General features: G+C 44.4%; 1 long non-coding RNA gene across 1 annotated transcript in view; it reads right to left on the bottom strand.

Annotated features, from left to right (window-relative positions):
- The window catches only part of LOC126529216 (uncharacterized), a 530839-nt gene that overhangs the window by 321109 nt on the left and 193182 nt on the right, over positions 1-16548 (bottom strand). The window lies entirely within an intron of this gene.

Here is a 16548-nt window from a genome sequence, read left to right on the forward strand (position 1 = left end):
GCTGATGGTGTGGACATGGTTGCCCTTTGTTAAACTTATGGCAATACATCATCCGACATAGCGCAAGGCAGCGCGCCCACCACTGCGGGGAGTCGAGCTGTAGCCCCATTTATCCTCCTAGCATGACGTCACACCAGCGAGCGCCCTCTCTTGGTAGCGCCGCAGTAGCGGCGCGCAAGGCTTCGCCTCCACCATCGATGCCGTTAGCTGGAGCCCCGTCTCTAGGTCTGGCGTGACGTCACACGGTCACGTGACGCGCAGCTGTGTAAGGAGGCGCCAGGACCACCGATGGGCCGAAAGTACGAACAGTATTGCTTTCGCAATAAAATGTCGCCCCATCGCGAAGGTTTTCCGACGCTCCTCCTACTCCATAATTTTCGACCACCTTAGGTTCTTTAACGTACACCTAAATCTAAGTACTTTGGTGTTTTCGCATTTCGCCGCCATCGAAATGCGGCGGCCCGTGGCCGGGATTTGATCCCGCGACCTCGTGCTCAGCAGCCCTAGCCACTGACCAACCACGGCGGGTGGGTTCCCAGGAAGGTGAAGACGTGAAGTTAAGGACAGAGGCCGAAACAGACTCCCTCTGTGGACCACTGCACGTCTGTGCGCGTGTGTTCTGTGTCTGTGAAATCCTATTTCTTTGCTTGTCAGAATGGGGGATCGTTCTTGGTAAGTAATACAATCCCCACAGTAATCATTAAACTAGAAATAGTGAAACCCGTGACAGCTGCTCACGAAAATTACGTGGCACGCCTCCTCCCTCTTTTTTGTCCCAACAGATTACTTTTACGGGAAGTTTGACTGGGCGCCCCCGCGGCTGTAGCGGTTGCGGCTACTTGTAGACCCTTATCATGCTCGACAACAACTATGGTAAGCAGTACACAATTATTAAAGTCAGTTACCTTCTTAGCGCTCTTTTATATCAGGCATGTGCGTATCTATCCCCTTTTTGCGCTGATCTCGGAGTTAGTGCAGTGGGAAAAATGTGGCCCCATCGCGCAGGCCTTTCCATGCTCCTCCTACCCTCCGCACGCGAAGGGTAACGCGACAGAGTGCCGTGCACAGCGACTACGCCTTGAGCCACGTAAAGAAACGCTACGTCACGCTCCTCGCGCCAGAGGGATCTCACAACGTTAGGGGGAGTGACATGGAATTACATTGGCGTTCGGTTCCTCACTATTCGCCCCAGAAATTGCCAAGCCGCCTTTGTAGAAATTGCTGACTGAAGATTAATTTTACATTCGGCATGTGGCTTTAACTTCAAACGCACTTCCATGGACTTAGAAACTCTGGAAAGCCATTCAAGCTCTGGTTGACGTCGATCATACGTTGTTTCGCCAGCGCGATTCTCGGAGTAATTTAAATGGATCATGCGTCACATTCACGCCCACAACTGACTAAGGTAGACGTTGTCTTCGATTGGCGTCAACCAGAAGCGCAATCACCTTTCAATTTCTGTCGTTTCGTCCCGACAAATCGACTTTCCCTCCAGTTGAGGTGGCACGGAGGTGAAATTAGGAAAAATAAAGGAAAGCTCTACAATAGAAGCGATGCTGACGAGACTACCTCGGCAGACGGTTGCTACATTCGCTCGAAATATGCAAAAAGCTCCGTTCTGGTCGGTGTACCCCGAAAGGTTGCCTTCAACTCATGTGCAGTGCAAAAGCGGTAAGACCTAGAGTTATCATTATGCAAATGTTTATGCACTCTCACCATACTGAGATTGGTCTACTATTTGTGGCGATAATGACACTTATGAAGACGCGTGCGCACTGATTTGCTCGTCTAATGTTTCCTGTACTTGCGATGTCTCTTAGTGATCTGATGTACTGAACGAAGAAGAAAGCAGAATGATGTTCTCGCTCCAGGATAGTTATGTTATTTAAAGGGACATTAAACAAAATTCTTTGGGCTGTATTCGTAAGTTACCATTCCACAATTCTCAACAAAGCCGCGCTTACCGTGAGAAAACGTTAAAGCGGCGAGCCGGGCTAGTTGGTTGCTGGATCTCGCTTTCACGTTTGCAGCGCGGATTCGAAAAAAAAAAAAACACACACACAGAAAGAAACAAGAAGACTAGACGAGCCTTGGACATTAACTGAGTTTATTACGCCGACTCATAGAAATATATATTATACAGGCGTATAATAACAGGTGCCGTGTAATGTACTACACAAACAAAGGTGCAAACGCACAAATCATCAGGAGAACATGCTCCACGAACACTACAGCTACACAAAGAAGCAAGCAAGCAACAAAGACTATCGCCAGTGCACGCGTGCTAGGCTTTCGTTCGAGGACTCAAGCTCTTTCTGTGATAGAACAACAACGCTGACACATTTGTCTTGATTACTGCCAATAGCCGTGGCTTCAGAAATTTCTCTGGGGGCCTGATCTTCGCCCTTGCATAGCACACGTGCTGCGTCCAATGCCGCAGTACACACGCCTCTGCGGCAATGGTCCGCCAAACGTCCCCCGCTACTCGCACATCTACTGCCACCTAGTCCTCCAATCTTTCGGCCCAATCTTTCATCAAGAAAGCATCCAGTTTGGCCGATACGGCTTCTCCCACACGAAAGCCGTATCTTGTACTCGACGCCAGTCGTACAAAGAACCAACCGAATTGCGTGTTTATTTTTACATACGCTTCCACATTTACGGCCACCGAAACCCCCCTCCCTCCCCCCCCCGCACACACACGCACACGCACGCACGCACACACACACACACACACACACACACACACACACACACAGAGAGAGAGAGAGAGAGAGAGAGGGTATATAAGGAAGGCAGGGCAGGGTAAATGCGGACAAACTGTTCTGTGGCCAGGGAATGCCACCGCCATTCTAAATTTCATTAGCACCTTCATTTTTTTAGTAACGTCGCCAGAATGTTCTGTCCGCAACTGTGGCAACAGGTAAAGTTCCTTCATTCGTTTGTGCGTGTTTTCACTACTTCTAACGCTACAGGCCGAAGCGAAGGGCTCTATGTATCGTGCCCTCAACCAAGAAGTTGCTTGTGGGAGTGATCTTCCATGGATGGCTTATTTGTCAGTGCTATGTGCAGGGAAAAAGGTACTGGAGAAAGATGTTACAACCACGGGAAGTTTCGGGTGTCTGGGAGTTGGGTCACCTCCCCAGAATCTAGGAGCCATACTGAGACACGGTCCAGAATTTGCCTGTGAGCCGAAGGAAACCCTGGTCGGCACGCTGTCTTTGGTTAGGAAAGTAGCAAGGAAACCAATGAGCAAGACAGGAGTTGTTGTATAGTTGAGAGCGTTTATTATATAAGTTAAGACAGGTGGTATGGACAGAAAGCAGTTGGCTGTGAGTGCGTATGTTGATTATCTGAAAGAGCAGCAAGCTTGCCAAGCTTGTAGGTGATAAAGAAGGTGGTTTGTGGTTGCATCTATGACAATGTATGAGAAGAAAGCAAAAGAAGCGGGTACAAAGAACTTCAGATATGTAACAAAGCCTTCTACTAAGGCTAAGAAGCAGGCGTTAGCACTGAGCCAAAAATTTATCCTGTCCTGTATGCGAAAGAATGTTCTTGTTGCTGAGAAAGTGTCTCTCGACATTCCCACAGTCTCTGGACGTTTGTTTTTCTTTTTTTACAGCGAAACCTTACAAACAACATGTCGTTTTGCGTTCAATCATCACTGAAAAGTACAGGTAGCAGAGTGAAATTTCTAAATTTCTCCAGCTACATCCCTGCGCACAGGCGGCAGTTTATCCATTTATGTTTAAAAGTTCAGATGAAATTAGAATCTTTTCGGGAAAATGAAGATGGTTCAGAGTCCCTTTCTTCGTTTTCTGCTGATGCTGAAGATCTTCTTTATTTTATTGTGCAACATCAAATTCTCCGAGTCATTAGGCACACTACTGAGGATTTGGACCCTTTCGAGCTTTCACAGCTCCTCCGGGTTATCGCCTGAAGGGTATATTTTTTACGGCACATTTACATTGCCAGAACTTTTGTTTGTTTTAAAGAGCAGTTTTTCATTCAGAGGCATTGAGTATAGGTTCGAGCATGCTTCCCGTTCTAAGTGCAATTTTTATTAGTTGATTGTGACAATCGCATAATTGCGCGCATTGACCCGGCTGACAGAGGTATCGTTTTTAGCTATGTCCGTGACTATCCGGGGGCGTTAGGGAAGGCCGAGCCTCAGGAGTGAAACAGTTGTTTTCCGGGATATGTTGCATATTTTTGGTGCATGGCTACAAAGGATTCGAGTTCACGAATGAACTGCCACAGGGAGGTTTCCTTCTATTCCTTCATGTTTTTTTTTCTTTTTCTTTGAAGGGCATGTTTGCTCGAGTTACAAGCCGCGGTCAAAACATAACTCCTCGGATATGATTCGGCACATTCAAAGCTAATGAAAAGGGGTGTTGCTATCAACAACCTCCCGCAAAGTCCTGTGACAACCTCGTGGGCCAAAGCTTGCAGCGCCAAGTGGAAAGCCTCTGGAGAAAGCCGGTTTTCCCAAGGAACTGATGGCAGTTGAAGGAGGCCTCTTAAGAGTTGTGAAGGATGAAGCACGTGCTCACCAAGGCGCATCAAGCAGGTAAAGTTTGAGGCACGTGGTCCTGCCGTATATTCATGGCTTTTGACACCGCCTAAAAAAGGTGGCAATGAAATGTGAACGGCAGGCTCTATTTTCTGGCTCCAGAAATGTTCGCCCACATTTGACCTGTGGCGCAAATAAAACAGCGCATGTGAAAAAGAAAGATGCAACTCGGTTTGTTCCTTGAACGACTGGTGTCGTGTACAAGATAGTGCTTTCGTGCTGAAGAAGCTATATCAGCCAAACTGTACACTGCCTTAATGACAGATTGCGAGAGCACTGGGCGGCTGTGGATGCAAAAATATGCAAATGCCACGTAGCTAGACCAAGGTAATGTTGTTTGCCTTCGTTTGGAGATACTCAGTTTCTTTTACATTCCGCCTAATTGCATATTTAATTCTAATTAGCTAATCAACTTCTCAAATATTATAATTAGATGAAAAGTATCAATAAGCAACTTGTAAAGCAACATGAGAACCTCCCGATACAGCTTTCTGTTGCTCGATACGTACTACGTAAACTCGTTTCGCCGACCGTGAAAAAAGCAGCCGAATACACGCAAAATTACCGCGAGACTGCATGCTCGAGGCACTTTCTAGAGTTTTTCATGTTGCTCTACAATTTTCTCATTGACACACTCATTCACTCACTCACTCATTCACACATTCACTTACTCACACATTCCCTTACACACTCACTCACACGTTAACTCACACACTCGCTCGATCACACACTGACTCACTCACACACTCACTCAATCGCTTGCTCGCTCACTCACTCACACATTCACTTACTCACACATTTACTCACTCACTCGCATATTCACTCACACATTAACTCACACACTGGATCACTCACTCGATCGCTTGCTCACTCACTCACTCACACATTCACTTACACACTCACTCCCACATTCACTCACTCACTTACACATTAACTCACACACTTGCTCGCTCACACACTGACTCACTCGCACACTCACTCGACCGCTCGCTAACTCACTCACTCGCTCACTCACTCAAACATTCACTCACTCGCACATTCGCTTACACCCTCACTCACTCACACATTCACTCACTCACACACACATTCGCTCGCTCACACACTCACTCACTCGATCGCTCACTCACACATTCACTTACACATTCACTCACTCGATCGCTCGCTCGCTCGCTCGCTCACTCACTCACTCACTCACTCACTCACTCACTCACTCACTCACTCACTCACTCACTCACTCACTCACTCACTCACTCACTCACTCACTCACTCACACATTCACTCACACATTAACTCACACACTCGCTCGCTCACACACTGACTCACTTACACATCAACTCACACACATCGCTCACTCACTCACACATTCACTCACTCACTCAGTGACACACTCATTCACTCGATCGCTCTCTCGCGCTCATTCACACTTAATCGCACTCGTTCGCTATCCAAGCGTCTGACTTCCTACATCCATGTCGAAAATTTAACGCTGAAACCAGACAAAGAAGCGCGCTCCCAAATGTTTATATTCTTGTCAATTTGCTGTTTAGATACTTTAAGTGCTTGTGTTTATATTTGTTTGTTAAACACGTACCTAAGAATTATATAAACATGTTACGTTTTCTTCACTTCAATGATATGTTCGATCAGTTTTAATGTACAGTGAAAATAATACCCGTACACATACGATGTAATTTAATATTACTGTAACGATATTGTACAACGTTAGTACCGGTATTTGTTTGACAGTTTCTCTTTAAGTCAACGCGCAACTAGCCTTCGGCTATGGCTCCAAAAAGTTTTTTTAAGACTCTGTATATTTTACGTCTCTATAATAATGAAAAAAGAAAAACAAAACTGAAAGACGACGGGAGAGATGACACCATGAGCGCTCGTATCTGTAAGAAATTAGGTCCATCAATGTAAAGCCATCCACCACGGCTATCCAAAGTCACCCACTCTCAATCACTCCCTCGTCCCACACTCATTCACTCGGCGGTCCCAGTCTCAATAATGCGATCATTCGATCGCCCAGTACACTCAAGCGAAGCATAATTACGCTCTCGCCCCCAGGCTCGACAGCCCGTCCACTTCCGCCTGTTCTTCCTAGTGAGCCGCACACACATCCATCCGATTAGCAATAATAAAGACACGGCCGTCGTTACCCAATTTAGCCCCACCTGCAGACCAGGGAAATGTTCCGCCCGGCTCCACAGGGCAGCCGCTTCCCCGCTTGTCTTGCTGACTACAGCCCACGCATGAGCAGCACGGTGTTTATAGATCGTGTAGTAAATTTTTTTCCCCGTCCTCTTTGACGGGCTGCTTGCATCGGCTCACCAGGCAGGTCCCTCCCAGCTCATGACTCGTATCGTTCACCCGCCTATCCAGGGGGTAAGAGACAAAAAAGGATAAACACAGCCACGTACACCCGAGCGACGTTAATTATAGACGAGACAACACGCCCGCCATCGCTTGCTGGCGTCGGACCCTTTGAAGTTCACCTGCTCTTGAGCTCAGGCGGAACCGTCCCGGCACTCTTGATTTATTTATTTATTTATTTATTTATTTAAGATACTTTCAGGGCCCGAAGGCATTACAGAAAGGAGTGGGTGAACATAACAAAACATTTGTGCAATATACAAAGACAGATTCAACGTGGCGTTTCATGAATGCTGGTTTTGAAGGTGTCGGTATCCAGGATGGCTGCAACGGTGGCGGGAAGGTGGTTCCAATCTTTGCTTGTGCTAGGGATGAATGCATTACTACAAAGTTTAGTACGTGAAGACGGCACACCAACTTTGAAACTATGGTCAGAGCGAGATGATATGTATGACGGTTGGGTGATAAGCTGTTCTTTCAACAAAGGGTTGTGGTGGTAGATTTTATGGAATAGCGAAAGGCGGAAGCATCTACGACGGAAAGAAAGTTCTGGCAAGTTAAGTGTTGTCTTCATTGAGGTAACGCTAGCATGTCGGGAGTAGTTTGATAAGATGAAACGCGCTGCACGATTTTGAATGGCTTCTATGCTGTTTATGAGTGTAATGTTAGCCGGGTCCCAAATGGCGCATGCGTATTCTAGTTTGGAGCGAACTAATGTTTTGTAGAGAGTTAGTTTCAGTGACGATGGTGCGAATGAGAAGTTTCGGCGCAAATAGCCCAACATGCGATTGGCATTGCTACATATAATGTCGACATGCATGTGCCAGGAAAGGTTGCTGGTGATGTTTAGTCCAAGGTATTTGTACGACGAGACAACTGAGAGAGGGCTATTATTCAGGAAATATGTATGCAGATTAGTAGTATTAGTACGCTGTGATACCCGCATGCATTTACATTTGCTTAAGTTAAGCTTCATAGACCACTTGTTACACCATAGCAGAACGTTATTAATGTCGTCTTGGAGTTTACGAGAATCATTGAGGTCAGTAATTTTATGATATATAACGCAGTCATCAGCAAAAAGTCTAATAGTTGAAAATTTCACAGAGGAAGCAAGATCATTAATATAGATTAGAAAAAGTAGAGGACCGAGAACCGACCCTTGCGGCACGCCTGACGTTACCGCGAGGGGCGCAGACGACGAATTGTTAGCGATTACGTATTGTGTTCTATCAGCAAGAAAGTTTTTAATCCAGTCCAGTACTAGCGGGTCAATGTTAAGAAGACTAAGTTTATAGATTAGTAGGTTATGGGATACGGTATCGAAGGCTTTAGCAAAATCGATAAAGATGCAATCGGTGTCAAATCCTAAGTCGGTGTTAGAAAAGAGGTCGTTAGTAAAGCAAGCTAGTTGCGTTTCGCAGGAGAAGGATTTCCTAAAGCCATGCTGACTGTTGTTAAAAAAGGAGTTCGTCTCAAGAAAATCAACTATGTGGGAATATATGATGTGCTCCAGAATCTTACAGGGAATGCTGGTTAGTGATATGGGACGGTAGTTTTCGGGACAATGTGTGTTACCTGATTTGTGAACAGGAACCACCTTCCCCACCTTCCAGTCGCTTGGTAGTGATGAGCAGTGTAATGATTGTTGGAATATCCTAGAAAGAATAATTGATGAATACAGTTCAGTACACTTTAGTATTTTTGAATTAATTTCATCTGAACCCGCCGACGAAGATATTTTCAAATTACCGATTAGTTTTCTAATGCCCACCCAGTCTATAAGAATTGAATCCATAGGGGTATCATAAACTGTCGTTGGAGGCGGCAAAAGCATAGGTGCAGCGTCATGAAAGAAGGAAGCAAAGATATTATTAAAAATTGTGCAACACTGATCACTTTGAACAGGGGTGTTAGACTGGGACAATTGTATTGCGGCTGGTGTATTACCACGAACAGCATTCCAGAATTTACGTGGGTTGACATGTAAGTATGATGGTAATGTAATGTTGAAAAATGTTTGCTTAGCTTGGGAAATAGCGCTACAATATTCATCGTTGATGCGGTGATATTCGGACCAACGAATCGGGTTGTTAGAGTTTTTTGCGGAACGAAATAACCGTTTTTTCTTGTTCCGAAGACGGCGCAAGGCGGCCGTAAACCAAGGCGACTGGGGATTACAGTGTACTTTTCGTTGCGGAACATATTTTCGAATTAGGAATAACAGTTTGCATTTATAAAGGGTCCAGTTTTCTTCAAGTGTTCGTTAGTCGAAATCGGGCATCACTGCATCCATAAAATGCTCCATTTCTTGCGTAATTGCGGGAATATCAGCTTTGGAATAATCGCGAATTGTCTTAACCTTCTTTTTGTAAGAAAAGCGTGTTTTTAAATCAAACTGCAGCAATGAATGATCACTTATCCCAGGAAGATAAGTTAAGGAGGAAACTAAGTCGGGGGTAGTAGTCAGCACTAGGTCAAGTGTGTTAGAAGATGTTGGAGTGACTCGGGTTGGTCTGTGGACCAGCTGTGTTAAGTTGAAGTCAAAGCACAAATTTAAGAATTCAATGGACTCGGCTGAAGTACGTTTAAAATTAACACAGTCAGTCTCCCATACTATATCTGGAAAATTAAAGTCCCCCAAAATAAATAACGGAGAGTTGGGAAACCTAACAATCAATTTGTTAAGGACATCATGGAAATCTGCAGAGAATGTAGAGGACGAATTTGGTGGTCTATAACATGCACAGAATATAAAGGGACGGTCTGAAATGCTCACGCGCACACAGACTAATTCTAGGGGTGATGTAATGTCAATAACAGATGAATTTAGGTTATCTTTGATGGCAACCAAAACGCCCCCTCCTGACCGGATATCGCGGTCACACCTGTAGATGTTATAAGCACTTTCGCAGTCGAATATTTCACTGTTCTTTATTTTCGCGGAAAGCCAAGTTTCAGTAAGGACAATGACGTCAGCGGAGCAAGAATCGATAGTTGAAGATAAAGCTGTTCGCTTGTTGGAAACGCTACGCACATTAGTGAAAAGAACAGACACGGTATTTTGACAAGGTCGACTCGAAGATGGCTATGCAGAATGAGAGGAAGGATTTATAGGACCTGTGGCATCGTTATTTACTTCAGCGGCGAAATCGGAAGAATGAAGTTCGCAGATAGTATCGGTGACAGAAGAATACACATAGGTTTTCTTGTTCATGACTAATTTATTTGTCCGCAAAGAAAATGATTGCCCGCTAGCTTTTCCGAATTCAATTAGTTTCTTTCGAGATTGGCGTGTAGCCCTGCAGAAATCTTCTCCCACCGATACTTTTGTGGCCTTTAGTAGGCCTTTCAGTGACAGGATCTTTTCTCTTGTCTTGAATGACGAAAACTTGATAATAATGGGGCGAGTCTTGCCGACCACAAAAGAACCAAGACGATGTGCCCTAGCAATCGCTTCATCAGATATGTCTAATTTTAGATGGTTTTTAATAAGATCGCGCACGAGGATTTCAGTTTGTGCCCATGTCTCCGAAGCGTTGTCAACAACCCCATAGAACAAAAGGTTGTCCCTCCGGGATCGATCCTCCAAGTCGTCAAGCCTTGATTTTAATTCAGAGTTTTCGGTACTAATGGCAGTAGAAACTATTTTGGATATGTCCGTGGGAGGCGTGGAAGATTGAAGTGTTTCCACAACTGTTTCAAGGGTTAGCAATCTGGTTGACAGGTCCGACACTTTGTGAGTGAGGGCTTCTTGGGTTGCTTTAAGTTCCGAAAAGGAACGCATTACGTCTTCATGACGGGACTCAGCTAAAGCGGATAAAGCAGCAATGGCAGCAAGGACTGGGTTAGCTACATCATCAGGCCCAGGATTCATCTCTACATCCCCGCAGAGAACGAGCAGTTTAGAAACGTGCGCACAATCACAAAAAATGGTATATAACACACTCGGGCACGGCAGGAGCAGCAAAAAGACGTTATTTGAACGCTTGCAATGCAGTGATGGACTGCCACTAACCTGCACATAGAAGAAGGAGACATTGAGCGGCGAGCGCATTTTGGCTGCTCCTCCGTGCCCACTGAAGGCGGCTAGGCCGTGCCAGTCCTTTAAGTAGTGGCACCGTTGTGACGTTGCGTGTGACGTGTTGAAGAGGGAGGCGTGGCCGGTCTCATGGCGATGACGACAGCAGAGCCCACACTGTTCGGCTGATGTCGAAGATGGAAGCACTCGTGCTGACGATATCTGGTAATCAGCAGCTTGTGGTACCGAGCCTAGCGATCCGCCAAAGAAGAAAATCTGCACATAGCCCCGCTCAAATGCGAGCAGAATCCACTCAGTGAGGACGCTCTCACCCTCCAGCTCTCCTATAAACCAGCGGCGGTCACAACAGCGTCGCGTAGCCTGTGGTGGCGACTGAGGCATAGTTGCGGGACCGTTAATTAAAGAAAGCGATACAAGTTGATAGGCGCTCGCGCGAGAGAGATAAGAGAAGAGAGCGATAGAGAGACACAGGTAAGGGGAAGGAGGTTAAGTGTAGGAATGGCTGACATCGCGAAGCTCTCTGCGATTGAAATGCGTCCGCGCAAAGGCATCGTCCCGGCTTCTACAGCGGCGTGGGTGCCTAACGCGTCACCTATGAGAGAGAGAGAGAAAGAGAGAGAGAGAGAGGACAAAGGCCAAAGGGGTATAGGGGCCTGGGGGTGCCCGGGCCGGCTTTGCGAAGATACCATGTCACAATCGGTGCTCGTCAGACGCTTTCTAGACCCTCCACGTGTGCGTGATGGACTTGCTCGAAGTGCGCTTCCGTCATGCGCGTGGAAACAAAGCAAGTCGCCTGCTTCTCGTGCAGAGCGCCATTTAGGTTTTTTTCTTGTTTTTTTTCGTGAATGGCTTCCAGTAACAGCGCGCCCCTTTTCGAAAGAGCGGCGTCAGTAGCGTGGAAGGGCGGTGATAACACTGCCTACTTGTTTAGCAATCAATCAAACTGTCGGCTTCCTGTTTGCCTGCCCTCAGAGCAATTATCTATCAAACAGCCTTTTTTTCTTTCGACCTATCTGTCTGTCTTTCCACCGTTCTTTCTTTCTACATATATGTCTCTTTTTCTACCTGTTTGCCTGTCGGTCCATACGCCCGTCTGTGTAATTGTCTTTTTCTAGCTACGTCTAACCAAAACCATCAAGACATTGTACTTCAACATAACCAGTAAAATACAGTTTATTCGAAAATTCATTTAAGCACCCAAATACACATAGTCTGTGTAATAGTTATTTTTTCCGAGATTAAACATTGAGATCCTCAACTTCATTTCATGCACTGAAGTAGAATATAAATTTCTGTAGAATATTGCTTCTGGTTTTTACGGCAATCACATTTGATAACCAATATTGCTTTTCTTGTTAAAGTGGTGTGGTTTAAAAAAAGCATGCTCCTATTCTCTATTCTTTTTCTCGCTTCATTGCCACGGGGTACAAGTTCATTTTGAAAGTATATATCAGCATAAGATGTGATACTTGAATATGGTATATGATGTCCTGCATGGGAAACTAAAATGCGTTGTTTGCGCATACAGCAATTTTTGTGGTAATATTGAGGAGAAAGTAGCTTCTTTATCGCATGGTTTGTCATATGCCATAATATTTCGAATATCTGCGTGCAGTGACATCCGATTGCATTAATAAGGCCTATTTAGAAACACTCCTAACATGTACATCACCTAATTCCGTACTGAAATATACACGCTTTTCTTAACAAAGTTTAGCATCGAGCAAATGCGAATATAATATCTCAAGGGCCTCGGGCGGTCTACGGTAGCCTACGGTCGCAAGTTTAGTCTGTGCCTTAGAATATCTCTTCGCCGCACTAACAATCATAGAGAGGGGAAGAAAGCTATACAGGGGAAATAATAAACGCCTACAGGTGCGAGGGCGCTGGAATTATTAAGTTGTAGATTTTATTGCGCTCGGAAATATATGTACACTCCAGGCAAATTTTCGCTGTAGCCTTCAGCATCGATGTCATAGTCGCCGCTATTTTGCGTATTAAGTCGCAAGTGCAATAATGAAGATCCTATCAGGCCCCGCACGTCCTATGTTGTGGGCGTGAGGGAAAATGTGCAGGGATGAGCCTAGGGGGATGGGGTGCTTGATGCGTGCAATATTCCCGCGAAACCAATGTTGAAGGTCACGTGGTCAAGCATGTGCAAAGGGGGAGGGTGGGGGGGAGTGGAGGCGAGCGCGCGTCTTCTTCTCTAACCCTACCACCTCGGCGCATGGCTATCCACGCGGCTGAGTACGATCCCGGCCCACGCGCAGTTTCTTCGAGGTGATCTACGGTGGGTGCAATGGCTTAGGGCGAGCAGAGCTGGCTGGGTGACTTTGTGCGTGCTGCTTTACCGCGCGCCGCTTCTGTTAGCGGTCACGTGAGCTCCCCTTTTCGAGAAGCGGTGGATCGAGAGGCAGCACGAAGCGATCGCTTCCCGCCGCCGGCGCTCTTCGTGACAGTGAGCTATCGTGGTGATACAGTGAGATCTGTTCGTGTTTGCCTGTTCGTGTGTTACACCACGCTTGTTAATTTAAATAGCAAATGAATCTTTTTTGCAACTTGTACAGCCCAAAATAGTAGAAAGGTTACTTCGCGTAGTTGAGGTTCCAGTCGTGCAATTGAACGGCGAAGCTTTCTTGCTGCAAAAGTCGTATAGGTTTCCTTCGTAGCTTTGAGCTACGTTCAGGTGAAAGACATTTTTCCCTTTCATGAATCTTTCTTCACTTTGCTACCGCTATCAACGATTAGATTTTAGTGTGAAGCGGCGACTCTTATTCGTGATTTCAACAACAAGAAAAAGAAGTGACTCTTTTCAGGGTCTGGCCTCATTTTAATCAGATGACCAAATAGTATACTTGGGAGAACGCCAATAAAATTGCATTCAGGTGAACTATTTGACCAATCCAATCCTTTGGTTGCCTTTAACACCCCAAACTCACAAAGGAGCTATAACTGCTGCTGTAGCTAGGAATGTGACCATATTTTGGCAAAGTGTGTTTCCCCAACGCGAAAGCAAGTCATTATAAGCACGATTTTACAGTGGATTTTTTTATGGCTAATCTTCCGTAAAGTTTACATGTGTGCGAGCAAAAGCTATTATAATCAGAAATGGCTACTGTTCTAAGCAAGGAAAAACATGCAGTGGCCCATCTCTCTCGTAATGACAGCCGAGGCTATATATATATATATATATATATATATATATATATATATATATATATATATATATCAGTCCATCCACGCGAACGTAAATAAATAAATGTGTTCATAGCTTTCTTAACAATCCTGTGTCACCTCTTCGTCGTGTACTAACCAGCGTCGCTGGTCATCCACTTTTACAGAGTAGAATGGCGCATGCATTTTTGTACGCCTCATAGCCTGGAACGTAGTCGTTACCACCACAAATCAAACCGGATAGCTCGCCATCAGCAACACAATACCTAACATAACATAGCATAACACAACGTAGCAACCAGGTACGTGCACATCGAAATTTATAGACGGGCTACACATGCCTTTGGCACAAATGTTGTCACATTTCGTGCGAGTCGGAAGAGAAGGAGGAGGAAAGTTACCTCACTCAGTGTGTGTTTCTCTGTTTTCAAGTAAATGAATACACAGTGAAACGGGTGATAGAATGTATTAAGCCTTTAATTGGTAGCTCAATAACATTGTTGACCTAAAAAAAATCTGCGAAAACGACACAAATACAAACATTGGCTTCTGCCTCTTAATTTACATCTGGTTATGTTCGTACTCAACAGTGGCATTTAAAAAAATGTCGACCGTGAGCACCAGAAGCAGATGTTTTGATGACAAAACTCGAGTACTTCGTCATTCCCTTCTTAGCGCGCATGGTGGTCGTATTCTCACCAGTGCGATTTTTTTCTTTTCTTTAAGCAAGCTGTTACTTTTTATCCCCATAGAGGTACAGCTCAAGAACACGCATTAAGCTTGGCAAAGCCAGTGTCAAACACCAGTTTTTGACCGTACGCTGACCTCCAGTTAGCTGGTCAACAATATCTTTAACCTACTGTATCTGGCTTGATTTTCAGACAAACTCTTCAATATTTCAGCTGGTGTGTATGTGAGAAATATAATGAAGAAATAAAGCAATAAATATACTAGCCCCAGCCTTTCTGATCTTGCCAGTTGGAAGGTTAATATTACTCGTTTCTTTTTGGCGATATTAGCGAGTGCATTCGGGGCACAGGTGTAAGCGTTCTATTACGGAGCTGATGACACTTGTCCATTAGCCCCATGGAATGAATCACAGAAAATAAGGGCGATCAAGATTAAAACTAAACATGCAATAAAACAAGATTATTGCGCCTATTTAGGTGTGGAATTTGATCGCCACCTTAAATTTCACCTTCACATAGCTAACGTAAAAAAGAAAATGGCCTGTGGAACACGCGTTCTAATCGAAGCAGCACCATAATTCTCATTTTTTACTCTTATGTCGCTTTATTATTCGTTTGTTCATTCTCACATTAGCTATAACATCGAATCATGGGGAAACACTTATAACAGTCACATAACTTCGTTGCAAGTCATTCAGAATCAAGCTATTCACCGAATAACATTTTCACCTAGTAGCATTAACGCAAATCAGTTATTACATGCACATAATTTGAATGTGACTGACCTTGTAGAATAAAACCTGGCCACTATTATTTTTAGGGCATTATACAATAATATTTCAGTAACCGTCATACCAAAGACATCCCTTATTAATGTAAACAATACTAGATTTGCAGACAATATGAACTTTGTTTTACCCCGCGTTCCCACCAAATACGGCAAGCAGTCATTACACTTTTCAGCTTTATCTCTCTGGAACACATCACCATTCCCTTTAAAATTGCTCAAAGCTTACAGATTTCATAGAGAACTTAAGCACGTTCCTTTCTGAGTGTAGTATGTGTTGCGTTTTTAACTTCCACACTGTTTTTATATTTGTCTTCCACATATTCTTCTTACTTTCTTTTGAAAAAAATCTCCCTATGTAGTCTTCCCTGTTATTGAATAATCCGAAGCCTTATTATTGTTTAATGCATTCAACTGCTCCTTTTTTGCATAATAATGCCTTGCCGCCTAAAATTTTTATTATCGTAATTTTCACATGTTGCCAGTGTTGTATTATTCATTTTTGTCATCATGAACGGGAGGTCCTATTTCAGTTTCCAACTAAGGGACCTCCTTCTGTATATGTACTTATCATGTAATTATCTTCATATTTGTCATGAATAAACTGATTCTGATTCTGGAAAAACTATATCGATTCTTCGACTTCAGAAACGTAGTTTAAGCGCTGTACAGCGGTACCTGTTTGTTAAACACCGTTTCCAAAGAGCACACACTCTGTTTTGTTTTCTTTTTACCACTGCAGTGATGTTGTTTTTACATTTCTTTGATATCATGACGCCTTATCAAAACACACAATTATTCAGGCATTAAAAGCGTCAAAAAGGGTACAAAACGCCCCCAGAATTAAAATTGTTGTTTTTTGTTTGTTTTTCATTTTCTAGAACAATAAATTCCAAAGATCGCATCG

The sequence above is a fragment of the Dermacentor andersoni genome, chromosome 8 (genome assembly GCF_023375885.2).
Source record: "Dermacentor andersoni chromosome 8, qqDerAnde1_hic_scaffold, whole genome shotgun sequence".
Taxonomy (NCBI): domain Eukaryota; kingdom Metazoa; phylum Arthropoda; class Arachnida; order Ixodida; family Ixodidae; genus Dermacentor; species Dermacentor andersoni.